Genomic DNA, 19223 nt, shown 5'->3' with positions numbered 1-19223 from the left:
CAACGCTGTCATTAAAAAGGCTTTGTTCTCTCTCTGATAGTCTTTCCCAAGTTTCCATTCAGATGTCTGTCTGGCAGAGCCACAGAGTTTAGTGCTATTAGTCCTGTAATTGCTGACTTTACCCTGAACTGTTCAAACTTAATGACCTCTAGAATATCAGTGACCTTATATTTGTTCTGCTCTTTCAGTAATAAATGGTAGACAGACTGCATTCTTGTATCCTTATAATAGGAACATAAAAGGAAAAGTGCACAGGGCTGCTATATGATGCTCTGCCATGCCTATTAGAACTTGAAGTTCAGTATCTTGCTAAAGGACATTGATAATGTTGACACTTTTATCGTATTTGGGTATTTTGTAATGTTGGTGTTGAAGTTCCATATCATTATAGCCTACGTATGGAACCCAAACCTGATTGTCTTTATAGTCTTGTTTTATGTAACAGACATTTTATTTTTTAATATATATCCTCTTTCTGCTGAATCAGAAAATATTTTTTTTTCTTAAAGTCTTTTCGACTTTCCTGATCAACTTCTTGAAGACCCCAATTCAATAGAATCTGTAAACTTTTAAGGTTTTGCAATGTGAGTTCATACACAGAAGCCATGACTGCCATTAGGTCACCAACAGGACATTTTGAAAGTGTAGCCTACTACACTATAGCCAGATCAGAAATTTTCAAGAAAATCAACAAAGATTCCCCCATTCATCTTTGACTGCACTTGTTATTCCCATGGTAATCATGTCGTCCTTTAAATTGAGACATAGCTACTACATACAGAACAGTATTGGCAGCCAGATGACAGAACCATGTAATATATTTTCCTTTTTTTCAACAGGATATTGCCTTTTTGATGCACTTTGTTACGACCAAAGGTTTCAGAATTCACACAAAAGTTCATATACTGTACAAGAGTTACAGTTGAAATACTTGAACATCCACAGTGGTTTCCAAACTGTGTGCTGGGATCCAAAGAGAGGCCACAATAGTGTTTCAGGTGGGCCATCAAATCATTTACACAACAGGTAAAAACATGTTACAATATACTGTATAGAGTTACATATGTTGGAGATTTAAAAATACGTATTCAAAAAAAAAAAAAAAAATTGAATACAAACATTATTTGTTTAGCATATATTAGAGGTTTAGATATGGGCCACCAATATTGAAGTGAGACATGAGTTAGAAAATGTTGGGAACCACTGTCCAGTGACGTTCATAAATGACTCAATGAAAGTCTGTCAGAATGTGTAAGAAATACGTATGGACCTGTCACATAGATGGATCAGATAAAGATAATTTTTACAGCAAAGAATGTAGAAGATGTAGAGGTAGGGAATTATAAGTCAAGATTGGAATACTTCATTGCTGGTGTTCAAGAAAATAGGAAAGACAAGAACAGGGGCCACACCCTGGAGGATCCAAGAACACGGCTAGAGAGGATGACAGGGAGGTGGAGGGAGAAACACCACTGGCCCTAAAATAACAATGAAATACTGCCCCACTGACACCACAACTGGTTTAGACTGCCTCATTTTAAGGCACTCAGACGCATGTGTATTTCCCCTGCCTTGGATGATGGATGAGAAAATGACATGTGTGTCATGCTGAGGCTACCACTTGGCAACACTTTGTGCCAGATGTAGAATAGATCCCCTAAATGTTGACAGCACCTTTTTCATATCCACAGACAACTAGTTATCATATTATTGATTTACTTTTTTTAAAGTATATTTTTGGGGCTTTTTCGCCTTTAATGGAAAGCAGAGTCGAGAGAGAGAGGGTTAGTAAACATCTGTGAATGAAAGCTGCATTCATGTTGCAAACACTTTTGTTTCAGTAACGACAAAACTGTTTAGAATTGTCATTAAATAGACGTGAATCATTCCCTGAACGCATAAGAAGGGTATGGCAGTGAATGGCATTGCTTATATTGCAATTTTCCACCAAGATTTTAAAAGTCACTTCAGACTATGACATTTTCAACTTGATAGTTTTAATATATGAATATAATGGCCTTCACTCAGATGCATCATCAGCATAAATGAACAAGGGTGAATGAGTTTGCCATGTATGCTCTTTACAGAGCCCTTGCCTTCTTGTTGTGCGATGGATGTAACTGTAACATTTGTCCAACAGTTGTCATTGTTAAACTGATTGTTTTTATTCACCAGTCTGTGGAACAATGTTCTTTTTTAAAGCCCACGGTTATTATTATTCCTTTACCTGGGAATTATTCCGGTAAAGTAATTTACTAAATATGAATTTCTTTAGAAAATAAATTCACAAAATGAATCGTACATGTCAATGTTAAACACCCAGTTTTTCTCCCCCATAACTTAATTCCTCTCACTTTTGATCATGGGACCCAGTTCCGTTGTGTGTTTCCACAGATCATAACATCATCAGTTAATCTTAATAAATAAATAAATCTCAAAACCAATAGCAGCAGGAATCCCTACCTCTAAATATACAAATATAATGAATACATGAATAAAAAAATTTAAAAAAAAAGATGGAGCCATTAGGAAAAAGCAGTTTACTGTATGTACGACCCCCACAAAAACAAGATGGCACATTTCAAAGGACACAATAAACCCAATGATGATGTGTTGTTTATTGATTACTCTGCAGCCAAAAAGCTAATTTGATTTACCATAATACATCAAATGTTTTACAGCACCCAGTATATCCCTAGTTTTTTATTGACATGTTGGCAGTTACAGTCCTGTATGGCAAATGGTAAAAAACATATAAGTGATAAACTGCCCAATATCCAACCTCCATGAGGCCTGCACAAGGCGGAGACTGGACCTTGTTGGTGCATAACATTAGTTGACGCTGTACAATCACAACATAATTGGAGTCGTGCGACGGGCACTGTACTAATTCCCTACATAAATGCTTCCATATGAGTCCTCTTAATATTTTTGTTTAGTTGTGCTAGAGCACATCAGTACCACACATGATGATCACAGTAAAGTCTCTACAGTGGGTGTAAACCCCATGGAGCTGGTTTGGGATGAACTGAACAGAGTCACACATTTATAAAACTCCTGCTACTTTGTGTGTTTATTTACCCTCTTCTTTCATGTGCAAGTACACCAACATACAGTATTACACAATGACATTTCAGTAACAACTGCTGGAGGGGTTGTAAAACATTCAACTAGCAGCATACATACTTGTAGGTTGCAGGTACACTGTAAATAATGTCCTGCTCTGCACAGTGCTTTTTATTTGCATGTTAAAAGTGTGTAAGTTTCCGGTGACCTCACTCTACAGTAACCTGCCACTCATCATTATGCAAATATGCCTCTGTAAACTGCAGCTCATTCTCACTCCCCTGTTGCTGAACCACAGCTCTGCAGCACTGGGGACTGACGAAGCCAGACTGCTGCTTTGCCTGGTGCAGTCCATCCACCCAATGGTAAATGGACTTGCACTTATATAGCACTCTCTTAGTCTCTCAGACCACTCAAACTGCTTAACACTATTTTTGTCACGTTCACCCTTTCACACACACATTCATTGTTCATAGAAAGGCATTTTTGGAAGCTAATTTTTCACACACATTCACAGACCCAATGACAAATCGGAGTGCAAGTGTGGGTTCAGTGTCGGTATGTCAACTGGAGGAGCTGGGAATCGAACCACCGACCTTCCAGTTAGTAAATGGCCTCCTGAGCCATACAGTAGCTGCCTGTGATCAGTTTGCTCACATGGTGCTATTATATATGGGGGTCTGCAGTAGAATCTCTGATCTGATTAAGTTTGATTAGTTGCTGTACTCAAATAATAGTCGTTTAGACCTTATAGTTGGGTCACAAGAATATTCTCAACTCTTAAGTGACTTTTTGAGTCAGATGTCTTTTGAAGGAATGTAACAGAACCTTTGGGCTGAGAGCCCTGGATTTTTAATGGCATGTCTTCCTCTAGAAGCTGGAGGGAAATAAGAAACATCTGGCTTAAGATAAGATACCTCTCCATATTCCTGAGTGTTAATGGTTGGTTTAATGAGACGAGCAACAATAAGTCAGGTTTTACGATCAGTGTTTCAAGATTGATAGGTGTGTGTCAGACTGTTCAAGGTCTGACATCTAGTTTCTTCTTCATCAGAGATGGCAGTCGGTGGCATTGGAGATGTTTTTCTTCTTCTTTTTTCAACAACAGAAACATTAAAACATAGAAACATAGAAATAAATGATTAAGAGGTGGGAAGATTTACTGAACTCTTGATTTGAAATTTTGAACTAAAATTGATTAAAATCCAGTGTTCACACAGATGAAATATGAACAGTACAGTACATCAATCGGTCCATAGTTGTACATCCTAAAGCAGTACTAAAGAACTTTCAGTTTTGGTTGAGTTTGGCGGCGCCTGTGGACCAAAGCGGTAGTGTTTTGCCTGAAGGAAGACTCCATTTCCCATGAACACTAGCGTGAAGCCCTGTAAATATCCTGCATTAAAATTAACAGAAGACATCAAAACTAAGTTTCTGTTTCCAGTGGATCATTTCAAAGTGAAAACACAAACAGAATCCATTGCTAAAGTGCCGTTTTGCCGGTTCCCTCCTTGTTGTGACTCGCAAAAGTGAAAGTGAAAGTAAAGTGAGAGCCGGGTTCCTACCATGCTCCTCAAAGCTGCTTAGTGCCAGAGAAAGAGATACAGACCCCCTCAGGCCATGACAGAGGTGTCATTCAACTTGTTGTAAGTCGATGTATCATCACAAAAGTTATGAAAATATTTTATGAAGGTTGAAAAGTTCCTTAGTGTTGGTTTAAGCCTTAGCAAGTTCAACTTGGTAAATGTTTTTGTGCTGTTTCAGCATTAAAGAAACAACACTCAGATGTGTTTATTTAATATCAGGAACAGGAAAAAAGACTGTTGGAGGGAAGCGCAGACAGAGGGAGGAAAGAATAGCTGAGAAACAGATATCAACCAAACAAAGATTCAAACGAACCCTTAAATCTTCCATACTACACTTTCATATGGCATAAAGCCATTCATAACCATTAACAACATGACCTCTGCCACAAATCTTACTACTTGAATTAAAAATGAATGAATGAATGAATGAATGAAGGAATTGGGCATACGTATACACAATGAAGCAGGGCTCCAAGAGTAGCTATTCATTAGATTCCCATGACGTCACTGTGTTTCTGTGCCGCCATATTTGTGTCCGAATCAGGGCAATCAGCAAGAGACCGAAAATTTACGTTATTTGAAAGATGCCAGGATTATATTGTGCTGTTGACTGTGATAGCAGTCGCCAAAAAAAACCCGGACTGCAGTTTTATTCCATCCCAAAAGATATAGGCGGAATAAATAGTTGACTGCAGGCAGTCTATCAGTCGCAGCATGGGCTGTGACAAGTCTCACAAAAAGAGGGGATTCACTTTTTTTTTTTAAAGGTCCCATATTATGCTGTTTTTCAACTATTTCACATGGTTCTAAGTTGTCCTACCATATAGTATTCCTAGTGTATTGTCCCCAAATCAATCTGCAGCTCTACATCTCAGCAATCTAAAAGTGTCTCTCCAGAGCTCTCCTGAGAACGAGCCATTTCTGTGTCTGCACCTTGAAATGCAAATAAGATGTGTAAACCACGTCCACTCCACAGCTGTCATGGGGAGAGGGTGTGGTTTTCACTACAGGTACATGTGCTAATGTTGGCATTGGGACAGGGGTCGGGCATTGATTTCCAAAAAAAAAAAAAAAGTTTCTGAGACTCTTATCTTGTCTGAAAAAATGTAAACGTCCCTTTTTTACTGTGGCAGAAGGAGATACATGGACTCCTACAGCCATCAGAAAGTTCTGTGTGAAACTGTCAAATAGAAAAACAAGTGAAACTGAGGAGCAGCACAAACTGCACGGTGCGACTGATGAGAAGCTACCGGAGAATATTGACGTGGTTTTGCGCTGGGAGAGGAGCAGTGTTGTGGGTAGAGTACTCTAATTACTTTTTTCGTGTAACGTGTAACGTAACGCGTTAGTTTCGTGCATTAAGCAATCAGTAACTTCGTTATGTTTTTAAAAAAGTAATCCGTTACTTTAAGAATTTCTCCGGATAAGGAACGGAAAATCCCGACTGCAGCCTGCTTTTTGTGAGACAGTACTGTGCCACCTGCGGATGTGTCAGCGGAGGCGCAGCGCTGTGATGCGTCTGTGCCCTGCTGCTGACCTACGTTACCTGTGTGTGTGTGTGTGTGTGTGTGTGTGAGTGAGTGTTTTCAAATTCGAAACCCCGGCAAGATGGCAGAGAGGACAGCTTTTGGGTCGTGGAAATACGCACATTACTTTCAATTCGACAGCGACAAGGACAAGAACAACATAACGGTAAAATGCACTCTCTGCGTTGGTCAAAAGCTTCTGTCGACCTCAAAAAATTCAACTTCAAATTTAAAAAAACATCTCGTATCCAAGCACCACTCTACCACCCTGGTCGCACGGCCTGCTGAGGAGGAGGAGGACGACGGTGGTGCCCCAGCTTCCAAGCAACAGCGGCTGAGCTTTAGCTCTGCTAAAACTGTCCCTACCAGCGAAATTCATAAGCTTGTGGCCGGTTATGTAGTTGAGGAGATGCTTCCAATAACAACTGTGGAGTCTCCATCTTTCCGTAAATTAATAAGTAAAATCCCAACTGCACGTAACACAGAGGGAACAGTGCCGGATCGAAAAACCTTTGCAAGCTATCTGGACAAATCCTACCTAGATATGGAGAAAGAACTGAAAAAAACATTTGAAGGTCTGGAATATGTTTCTACCACGGCAGACTTGTGGACAGCTAATAATAAGAGCTTCATGGGAATGACGGCGCACTGGATTCATCCCTCCACTCTGAAGCGGGGGAAAGCTGCAATCGCATGTAGGCGGGTGAGAGGACGGCACACATATGACGTAGTTGCCGGGGAGATTGAACAAATTCATACGTCATATGGCCTTGGTGGGAAAGTGACAGCCACGGTCACTGACAATGGATCTAATTTTGTCAAGGCGTTCCAGGTGTTTCACAAAACGGCCTCGGACTCAGAAACAGAGGAGGAAGAAAGGAGTGAAAGTGTCACATTCGAGGATATAAACGATGTACTGTCCAGCTCTGATGGTGATGGCATGATCAGTCTCCCTCCACACCACAGATGCGCGTCTCATACGCTGAATCTGATATCCACCACTGACATAGAAAAATGGTTGTCTTCCAACAGTGACACACGAGGAGTATACAGGAGTGCCATCGCTAAATGTTCGGCACTCTGGACCAAAGCGAGCAGATCAACATTTGCATCAGAAACTGTGGAAAAATTCAGCAGGAGAAAGCTGCTGGTTCCCACGACGACCAGATGGAACTCTTTTTATGAGGCTTTGTGCAGGGTCATAGACATCCCCATCACTGACCTGCATAACTTATGCACCCAGCTGGGCATCAGGTGCATTACTGACAGGGAGTACCAGTTTATTAAAGAGTACTGCATGATTCTCAAACCGCTGGCCATGGCTCTGGATATTCTTCAAGGGGAGGAGAACTGCTTTTATGGAACTATCCTGCCGACACTGGAGGCCCTGATGACTAAAACACTGGATTTAAAAGACAGTCTCTCCCGGATGACATCTGGCCTGCCTGATGCCATAGTTGAGGTAAAATTGTTTGTTCGTCTGCTTTTTGTTTTTGCTCATTTCGTAACAAGCTTATAAAAACATTGATAAGATGTACACTGCAGGTTAAACTAATTTCTATATGCCTGTATCTTGCAGGCCATAAAGAAACGCTTTGCATCCACGCTGGACAGCAAGGAGGCCCTGCTGGCTGCAGTGACCATTCCCAAATTCAAACTGCGCTGGGTAAAGGATGAGAGTAAAAAAGACGCTGCCAAGGTGCTGCTTGCTGCCGAGTGCCGTGCGCTGGGGCATCCACAGCCGGTGCCGGAGGAACTGCCACCTGCACCAGTCAGCGGAGGAGACGCCGAGTCCGACTTTTTTTCATTTACAGAGGACAGACAGGTCTCAGAGTCGGTGGACACTGAAATTGCTGAGTATCTTAAGTCAGGTGTCGAGATCGATATGTTAAACAAGTTCCCCAGGATCAAGACAGTGTTTCTGCGCTTCAATACCCCACCACCCTCCAGCGCACCCGTGGAGAGGCTTTTCAGCCTCGGGAGTCTCGTTCTTACTCCCAGGAGAAATCGATTGTCGGACAGACGTTTCGAAAATCTTCTTCTGCTACGTTTTAATCACTACTTTGAAGAGTAAATGTAAGTGGACGATGGTAAAGTGAATTTCGGCCTGCGACACTTGAATAGTATTTTAGTTAGGCTATTAGGCTATTTGTCATTATTATTCGGCCTGTTATCATTCGGCCTGTTATCATTTTTGTTTGACATAGAGGCAGCTGTTAAAATTTCTGTTAGATCGTTCTAAATTGATCTGAATCTGCTACCTGTTTACCTCAGATTGTGTTTACAAGCGCACTTTATGCACTTTAAAAACTGCATTCGGGTTTTTAAAAAAAATCAGGAGTTACCTAATCTTGTTTGGTGCTCATATAGGCTACCTGGGCTGGGTAGGTGTGAATTTTGATTCATATGTTCTGTGATAAAAAAAATAATAATAAAACGCTATGTGGCATATGCTGACTGTCTTTCCTGTTATTGTTATCCTGCAGAGTTTGGTTGGTTGGATGACTGACGTTATTCATTGTCACGACTTCTCCGTGCATTTAAAGGAGGCTGTCTGTCTGTGTCAGTTAAGTTGCAGCATGTGCGAGGCCTGCAAACGGCTTTTAATTTTTTGTAACGCAAGAGTACTCTAACGCGTTACTTTTATGCATAGGTAACGCTGTAACGTAACTGATTACTTTTAATTGATGGTAACGTTGTAACCTAATTAACTACTTTCCAAAGTAACTATACCCAACACTGGAGAGGAGACTTCCTCGTTTAGATCTCTCATTCCGTGATGAGGACCGCTGCGCTGATGAGAAGCGGTATCACCCTTACGAAAGAAAAATATATTGCAATATATTAGAAAATATCATGTGATATATTAGGCAATATATTCCCATATATGGGATTTCATTTTTATATTTTCCAATATATTGCAATATATGCATGGATCATATATGTGTATATATTGAGAAATATATTGAAATAAAGACCAAAAAGGCACTATATTTTTAAATATTTTATATATTTATATATATATGCATGGATCATATATGTGTATATATTGAAAAATATATTGAAATCAAGGCCAAAAAGGCACTATATTTTTTTAATGTTTTATATATTTTCATATATATGCATGGATCATATATGTGTATATATTGAAAAATATATTGAGATCAAGGCCAAAAAGGCACTATATTTTTTAAATGTTTATATTTTATACAACATACACACACACACACACACACACACACACACATATATACACATATATATATATATGTGTGTAAAACATTTAAAAAATATAGTATATAGTATAGTATATGTGTATATTTATAACCCCCCCCCACCCACCCCCCCCCCCTAACAAGTTAAGTAATTTATCTAACATCACAATTAGTCCGAAGCTGAAGGTAAAAATTCAATTAAAGTAAATATCCTGCATAGTTCTCCTCCTCTGTGTCCTCTGATCAGAGCGGTGACCCTAGCAACGGTGTGTTTTACTTAGCAATGGTCTGTGAACCGATTGCAGGTCAGGAACATAGACTGTAAAAAGAATGGACGTAGCGTCCGTGACGTCACCCATTGGTTTGGGGGAGTCTGTTTTGTGCCGCTACTACGGGGGTTTGAACCGCGCCATGTTGGATTCTACTTGCCATATTTGGAGCGGTGCGGCCGTTGGCCGGCCGAGAGCCCGCCCACTGGCCTCGTAGCAGCGGTCGCCGGACCTGTCACTCAACGGTTCTGCGCCCTAATTGGCCAGAACTTTAAACCTAATAACAGTAAAACGGTAGAGTTTAAAAAAAATTCACCCCCCTCAGAGTGTGTGCGGGGGTAGAAACTATCGGTTGAGACCAAAAAAATGAAATGTACCAGGCTGTAAATGTGTTTTTTAAAGCTGTAAAATCGGCTATTTTAACATGGGGCTCAATTGGAGTTGCTCCCTTCTGGAGCCAGCCCCCAGAGGAAGCCGAGGGGATTGCAGCTTTTTGAACGCGGAAGTGAGCTTCACTTCTCAGACCGACAACTGCCCCCTTGGTCAGGAATTATTTTTTTTATTAGATATAAAAATAAAAAATAAAATGTTACCACAATGAAACAAAATCCATTGGCTGTCTCATCGTGAGCATTTGAACATGATTGGTTGATCTGACTGACATAATGGCTCTTGGCCAATGACAGCTGTGCGCGCCTTTCCGGCGCCAAATTTGAAAATAACCGTTACTGCTGCTGTGAAACGGGAACCGCCGCGACGCACTTCAGTCGTTCAAGAATGACCAGTCATGTGGATTATTTTTACGATACGGATAAATGGACAAACAGTCGGCTGGAACCTGGTCCTAGCGAGAGCTTGAGTGAATTTAAATCCTGCAAAAAATACCAGGTAAGATATTTCTCTGTTATTATTGTGGCGTTGTTGGTGTCAGGGATTCAAACGAGGCAGGCTCTGGTGAGAGGGAGGGGGGCTGTGTAACGTTAACGGATGTGAAGTCCTGGACATGTCTCGACATGTCACCATGGAGGGTTTTTTTTTTCTTATTCTCCTTGTTCTAACCAACGGTGAGGAGGATGTTTCAGCCGGTACATGGCTTCATTAACGTGTTACAGAGAAAAGGGTTAGAAAGAAAAGAGAGAAAAGCTAATCGCCATTAGCACATGAGCTATCCGGCTTTCAACCCCGTAGTAGCATTCTAGCGAGCGGCTAACTGGTAGCGTTAGCGGCTAACTGGTAGCATTAGCCACCGGTGTAGGCACCAAATGTGGAGGCTCCGGGCTGCCAAAACCGCCCTGACTAATCTGATGTTTGTTAAATCTACAAAACGAATTACCGAACAAACACCACCACTTCTGTGTGCACGCCTCTGCAACTAGTCATGGCTATCGTAGCCGTTAGCTTAGCTGCTGCTGACAGCTAACAGCAGCAGCTAAGCTAACACCAGGACGTCAGCTGTTGAAACCCTCCCGTTGTCGGACACAACATGAAACTACTCCAATTAGCTCAGTCATGTTGTAACAAAGATATCTGCTGGAAAAAATATTTTTTTCATGGGCTGTTTATTGAGTTATTTAAGACACTGTTTTGAACACTGTGTAAACATAAGTGAAAGTTCCTTTAGAACAGTGGTTCCCAAACGGGGGGGGCGGTAAACCGGCTTCGGAATGTGTTTTATTTTGAAAATTAACCGGATTCTTCCGCTGTTTCTTTGTGCGACTTCCTGCCCGGCTTGACAGGCTCGCTCGCGGCCATAGCTCGCGGCTCGCGCGCCGCGCCGCTGCTGCTGCTGTGAACCGGAGCGACGTGGCTCCGGTGTGACACAGTCGTTAACATCAAAGGGCTCCGCTTCTCGCTGCTTCGCGGCTACTCGCGGCGCGCGTGTGTGTGTGTGAGAACCACTGCTTTAGAAAACGCACTCTGCTGCAGAAGAAAACAACATGAACTCTGCTAGTAACAGAAACTACTGGAGATGAGACACTACACTGACTGTGGCCTCTTAGCATGGTTACTAATACTCACTCCTGTTAATAAAAGTAAAGTATCACTGATATTAGTGTATACTCGGTTGATGAAGTATTAGTCATCCAGCTGAAAATGATATAGCCTGCAAATAAGCCCTCATTAGTGAATCCAGTTTATACACACAGGTGTAATAAGTTCAATTCACCCTTCATAGGTTGGACAAAATAATAGAAACTTTAAAGTCAAAGATATGTGGCAGTAATTTTCATTAGGATATTAGTTCTAAATATAGTGTTATTTGAGTAATAATAATCAGGATCAGCCGCAAAATAAAAAAAATAAAAAATCATTCTATCCTTAATACTGTGACACAGCTAAAGATATTTTTGTCCTTGATTAATTAATGTTTTACTCTGTTTCTAATTGACTGAATACTCTTTGTTATGTCAATCTGTATTTTACACAGCCAAGGACCCACAGCAGTGCTCTACCCATGAGATCATCGTGCTGGAGAACCCGAAGTGACAATAGAGCAAAAGATGATGGGGTACAGACTTCAACATGCAAACAGGTAGGCAAACAGACCAAGAATTATGGCAAATGCATTTTGCTTCTTAAATTTTTTCATTAAACCTAGTTCAGATTAATTTCAGTTCAAGTTTTTAAAGTGATAGTTCACCCAAAATTGAAATTGCACTCATTATCTACTCACCCTCATGTCGACTAAGGGCTGGGAGGAGTTTCAGAGTCCTCAGTGGCTTCTCTCTTACAGGGGGTCTCGACGTAGCAGTGCATGTCCATATAACGGTTGCAAATGGATACCAACTGTCTTCATAACAAAAAGACACACCAAAAAACATCCAAATACCTCCATGCTGCTCGTATGTAATGTTCGTCTTGTATTGAAGCCCCGAAATGCGAAATTGTCCCAAAAACAATGAAATAAGTCAATTTTTCGAGCTTCTCGAAGCTCTTCTTCCCGGTTCGTCATATTTGGACGAACCAGGGTCTGTTCTCTTCCCAGTTCGTCCAAATATGACGAACCGGGAAGAGGAGCTTTGAGAAGCTTCCGCTACAAAACAAGCTTGAAAAATTGACTTATTCAATTTTTTCCGGGACAATTTCGCATTTCGGGGCTTCAATACAAGACGGACATTACATACGAGCAGCATGGAGGTATTTGGGTGTTTTTTGGTGTGTCTTTTTGTTACCAAGACAGTTGGTATCCATTTGCAACCGTTATATTGACATGCACTGCTACGCCGAGACCCCCTGTAACTCAGAGAAGCCACGGAGGACTCTGAAACTTCTCCCAGCCCTTAGTCCACATGAGGGGGAGGAGAGAATGAGTGAAATTTCAATCTTGGGTGAACTATCGCTTTAAATGTATAGCACCATCCCATACAGAAGTAATTGAAATTTCCACAGGACTGATGCTGGCTAGCCTCGCATCACCAGGCTCTTCAGACAAGCGAAGAGCCTGGTGTCAGTTACCTCCCAATTAGTCTGCATTCTGGTTCCTGTCTGTAGCTGATACCGAAATCACCAAATTCACCAAAATAAAAGTATTCACCAACATAAAACTTATAAAATAACAGGGTACCCGCGGGGTCTTAAAAACTTGAAAAAGTCTTAAATTTGATAACTATAAATTAAGGCCTTGAAAAGGTCTTAAATTTAGTTTACAAGTCTTAAATTTCATTCTCAAAGGTCTAGGGGTGTAATGGTACATGTATTTGTATTGAACCGATTCGGTACGGGGCGTTCGGTTCGGCACAGCGCTGTGAACGAGTGAGTTTCGGTACAGAAGTTGTGTGTGTTTACAGTCCGCCTGCAGCTACACGTGCAGCCCGTTTACGTCGTGGCTATCGCCAGGGGTGGAAAGTAACGAGTTACATTTACTCAAGTTACTGTAATTAAGTAGCTTTTATGTGTACTTGTACTTTTTTGAGTAATTTTTAAAATCAGTACTTTTACTTTTACTTGAGTACATATTGTTGGAAGAAATTTACTTAGTTACATTTTAAATAGCTTAAGTTACAAAGTAAAAAATATATAACTCTGTGTGGGTTGTCAAAAGTAGCTACGCTGCTGCCGCCTCTCTCTCTCTCTCTCTCCCTTCACAGACGCACACAGCAGCAGGCAGGTCATCTATGCAGGCAGGTACACACCTCTTTCCCCCTCACCGCTACGTGAGTTTGTGCATAACAGGGCTCGTCGCTATGTTGTCGTCTTAATATTAGCCATTAGCGGTTAAAAGCTGACGTTAAAGACAACGTTATCAGGTATGTCCATCTATTCGGCTACGTTTATGGTGACCGTGCCAGACACACCGGGGCTGAAGGCCGGACCGGCAGTCCGTTGAGTTAAATGTAGGAGCCCAGTCAGATCCATGGCCATGCTCAAAAGAACAGACAAGCAGCCCACTGCTTCAGAGCAGTTACAGTAAAGAGGCAAGAGAGAGAGAACCTACAGTAATCCCCCCCCCCCCCTCCTCCCCCTCCTCCTTGAGAGCAGACAGGAAAGACAGTAAAAAAAACAGGTGTGTGTGAGTGAAAGAGGGAGAGAGAGATTTTTCTTTTCTTTTTTTATCCGTATTGAAAATGGTATTGAGTATCGAATATTTTCCTTAATATCGATATTGAGTTGAAAATGTTAGTATCATGATCATGATCGTGACAACCTTAGTGCCAGTAAATGTAACTGTCCATCTGATTGGCTCAGAAGGTCAGAATCAAGTTGGTGCCACAGGAGCTAAAAGATGATGGAGACCAGTGTATCGATGGAGAAGGGACAAATTTGGAACACAGAGACATGCACGGAGACTGTTAGGCCAATCTCTGCCCCCCCCCCCCCCCCAAAAAAAGTAACTAAGTAACTTGTACTCTGAGTAAATTTTAAATGAACTACTTTTTACTTTTACTTGAGTAGATTTTTACACCAGTACTTTTACTTTTACTTGAGTAAAATTTCATCAAGATAACTGTACTTTTACTTGAGTAGATTTTTTTGGTACTCTTTCCACCCCTGGCTATCGCTAATGCTACCGCTAGCGAGAAAACAGAGGCTTGAAGACCCTCCTGCTTTTGGGAGGAATGGAGGTGGAGGTGGAGGTGGGGGGGCTGTGGCTCCTATCTCCTCTCTGTCTGTCTGCCTGTCCGTCTGTCTGTCTGTCTGTCTCTCTCTCTGTGTCTGTGTTGCGCACAAGCTCCAGTACATGTGGATCTGCTGCAGATGCGCCCAGAGCAGGCGCACGTCGCTGCTGTGTTGACACTACGCACTGTGCCTTGTGATGACCCGCGTTATTCATTCATTTATTTATTTATTTGCGGCCGAACGGTTGCATCGTCAGGCAGCCGTTGTGGCATTTGCCCACATTGCCCTATGGTCAGTCCGTCACTGGCTCGAACTGTTAGTGCTGCACTTTACATGTAAAAAAAAAAAAAAAAAAAAAATCATTGTAAGGCTGTATGTTTTGTTATTTTGAGAATAATTTATTGAACTTATTAGGCAGCACTTTACAACAGTAGCCTTTTATATTTTTTTCATATTTTGTATAATGGCTTGGTTTAGTTTAATAAGTTTATTTGTATCAGGGACAGAATGTACCCACAACATAGCATTAGTAGGTGAGTAAAATAATTAGGCTACATTTGACTAAAACATGTAAATTTGGTTTAGAAAAATTCCTAATAAACAACAAGCAAATTTATGTTTTGCATTTTGTTCTCTTACCGAAAATGAACCGAACCGAGACCTCAAAACCGAGGTGCGTACCGAACCGTGATTTATGTGTATCGTTACACCCCTACAAAGGTCTTATTTTTTATCTATCTGCATGATACATCGCAACAACATAACTGTATCTACTTGCAAAAAATCATGGAATGCTGCGTTGGCAAACGTAAAATGACTGTTGCGAGGTTGGTCTTAAATTTCATTAGATGTGGTCTTAAAAAGGTCTTAAAAAGTCTTAAATTTGAGTTGCAAAATTCTGGGGGTACCATGAATAAACATTAACTTGTAATACAATAAAAGCAAAATGTCAATTTAATGGCTCGGGGACTTTCTTGTAAATTATATTCCTTAAATTAAAGAGTTTTACCGCATTTTATTAGCTTGGTGCTTTTATTTTGAAGGAAAGGTCTGTCTCTCTCGCCCTGGATCCGTTTCCTACCAAAACAGCGGGTCAACGGCCCCAGACTAGATGCTGGCTGACTGAGTGATAGAGTTGAGGGAAATCATTGACTATACAGCTGAATACCGACTGAATACTAACATTAAACTAGTGGTCTATTATCTTGTTTTTACTGGTGTGGAGTCTGGACTCCAGTAGGGATAGGCATTTCAAGCGAAAGTATTTGATAATCGCGGAGTACTAATCGATTGACTCTTTGACACCCCCCTCCAAACCCCCTGTGAATGATCTGATGTTTGATGTTAGGTTGAACATTAGAATGAAGCAAAGGACGTCAGAGCATTTTATACAGATAATTTAAATAATATTTAAAAAATCTCTTTTTTTCTCTCTCTTTTTCCCTAGATGCACCAAGGAGCCAGCTGATTACTACCAATTGGAGGGTGGACATCTCTTCATCTGCTACATACATACATCTGCTTTATCTGCTACATCAATTTTCTTTTGGCTATTTATTTCTTTTCCACAGTTCCAAAAGTATATGTATTGTCTGTTCAATGGCATTCTTTAAAAATGTTGCACTGTTCAGAAATGTAGAGTCAGTCACATTTCCTTTGTCTGACCATATGCCAGGCCTGTTGGCAGGGTTCTTACGGATCCTTAAAAAGTCTTAAAAGGCATTGAATTCATTAATCTAAAAACAAGGCCTTAATTGGCATTAAAATGTCTTCAATCAATTTTTCAAAAGTCTTAAAAATGTTAACACTTGGTAAGTGGTATTTTATGGTGGCCGTCAACGCTAAATTTCTCACAGCCACCAGATTCCGAGTCAGTGGTGGGTTTTTTTTTTTTTTTTCAGACTTTTTATGCATTTATTTTGAAAGGACAGCTGGAAAGAGACATTTATTTTGAAAGGACAGCTGGAAAGAGACACAATCCAATGTTCATGTAGCAGTCACTTTACCTTGGATCACATAGGAAAGTGGGTAAAATTGTCCCTAACCCTATGTAATTGATGTGAGGTGTTTCTTTTTTTTCTGCATTTGTGTTTATTATGAAGTTGGTCTTAAATTTCAAGTGGTTTTAAAAAAAGTCTTAAATTTAACTTGGCTTAAGCTGTAGGAACCCTGGTTGGGGTTTTAATAGGCCTGTATAGCTCCCTACCTCAAACTGGGTTCAGTATCTGTGCCTGATTAAAAGAAAATAAAGGTTGCTTTTGATAAATTACCCAGTCTGTGTTAATATGTGGTATAAAGGTTTGTGCACATATTGCAGTTTGCATATTTAAGTATTCATCCACAATATATTGAACACATATGTCATGTTTTTGTTTCCATATAATTTTCCATATATTAAATATATTCCACAATATATTGAACACATAGCCATACATATATTTCATGTATAATTTTACATATATTTAAAATATATTCTACCATATATTGAACATACATGTGACACTATATCTTTTCATATATTATCAATACATTTTATCATATAAATCTGAATACATTATGGTGGATATTTATAAATATAAAATTGCATATATTTTGGGATATATAAACCCATATATTATATATTCAGGTTTAATATATTTCAATATATTGAAAGGGGCAGTTTTTTGTATATATTGCAATATATTACAATATATTACATCAATATATAATATGTTGTATAATATATGTGTCATCAATATATTTTTCCATATATTGCAATATATAATATATTGTATAATATATGTGTCATCAATATATTTTTCCATATATTTACAATATATAATATATTGGAAAATGTAATGGAAGAATAATATATTACAATATATTACAATATATTGCAAGTAATATATTGGTAAATATATTTTTCTTTCGTAAGGGCATTCCAATATTCTCTGATCCGCGATTTCATTTTTAATGACAGGCGGCTGTTTTTCAGTCAATGATTCAAATCGATCATCTGGCGGCCGCGGTACCGACCGCTCCTCCCGTATCTACTGCTTCATGTGAAATGACGGACGGGGAGAGAGAGAGAGAGAGAGGAGGATGATGGGGAGGGGGAGGGGGTCGGGGTCGCTACTGTCGCTGTTACGGAAATGCCTCACCGGGCGGAGCTCACGTTTCTCCAGACGGGTCCAGGGGGAGTATAAGGAAGTACCGGGAGGTGGAGTCACTTGAGTTCAGCGCATCCTGGCATCAAGTCTGCCAGCACTTCCAATTCGCCCGTTTGGAGACATGATCTCAAAAAAGTGTAGAAATCAATTAAGGGAGTGAACAGACTTTTTCCACCTCCAGGCGTCATAGAAAGGCCACGGGAACACATAGGACCACTACAAAACCTGTAGAAAGTGGATTTTGCATAATATGGGCCCTTTAATAACATGGATATATTGAATTCTGCATTTTGATTACTTTCTTATTAATTACTCACTGATTCTGCATTTAGGGTCTTTTATTTCTATATAACAGACCGTTGCTAAGTAAAACGGGCCGTTGCTAGGGACGCCGCTCTGATCAGCGGAGCAGAGCAGAAGAACTATCAAGGATTTTTACCTTGTGTTTCATTTTTACCAGCTTCAGACTAATTATGATGTTAGAAAAATGACTTGTAGCTTGTTAGAGGGAGAGTGGAGGCTCTCTGCCTCCCTCACCGCTGCTGGAACCAAACTTGCGATCAGAGCGGACGTGCCAGCGCAGTGTCTGTGCCACCGCCAGTCCGTGACACAAACGTGTCCCGTATCGTAATCTCTTATGACAGACAGGACTACATAAATGCGCACATCCTAACATTTACATGATAATTCATCAATCTACTGATTGATTATCAAAAGCTCGTTGAAAACAACTACACACGAGTCGACAGGAGGAGGGTGAGGAGCAAACAGCGGAGAAGTGACTGGACTTCGATCAACATTACGTCTCAAATTAATTAATTAATTAATTCATAAACTGTGTAATAAGTGGGATAATATAGAGTTAGTCTGTTGTTATAGAGATATAAACCCAGACAGGATGTATGAAACCCTGTCATTTTGTCAAGAAACTGTCATTTCCATCCTGTGGTTTGCATGCTGTCATATGAGGAGACCTGTCAAATCGGACACAAATATGGCGGCGGTCCCTTCGACGTGACGTCACTGCAACCCATGAATACAACTAGCAGCACTGGTGCTACAAATTTTTTATTGTCTTGTGAAACTGATGTATTTTTCTGGACTGTCCGCAAAAATTCAATAATGAAATTGGGGGGGAAAAAAACGTTGTATTGTCTTATTTCATTTTATTCCATTTTATTTATAATTTTGTCATTCCATGGAGTGGTTGCACTAATCTAGTGGCCGAGGAGAAATGGGGGGAGGCTCAGTGTTTCCGGCACCTGCTCTCTCACCATCATTTGGATCTGTGTCGGAATGGTTTTTTGGCCAGCTCTCTCTACTTGTCTTCTCTCCTCGTTTTGTTTTTTAAAAT

At 40.4% G+C, this 19223-nt stretch overlaps 1 long non-coding RNA gene across 1 annotated transcript; it reads left to right on the top strand.

The window, feature by feature from the left end:
* Positions 1 to 10612: 10612 nt before the first annotated feature.
* LOC146964776 (uncharacterized) lies at positions 10613 to 16522 on the top strand. Its single transcript, XR_015034675.1, has 3 exons — positions 10613 to 10726; positions 12091 to 12195; positions 16168 to 16522. It is a non-coding gene; the product is annotated as an uncharacterized LOC146964776 (long non-coding RNA).
* Positions 16523 to 19223: the final 2701 nt, after the last annotated feature.

This window comes from Trachurus japonicus, chromosome 21 (genome assembly GCF_045865225.1).
Source record: "Trachurus japonicus isolate A0001 chromosome 21, Traja_1.0".
Classification (NCBI taxonomy): Eukaryota; Metazoa; Chordata; class Actinopteri; order Carangiformes; family Carangidae; genus Trachurus; species Trachurus japonicus.
The sequence above is the reverse complement of the archived record's forward strand: the minus strand, read 5'-3'. Positions and strand labels throughout refer to the sequence as shown.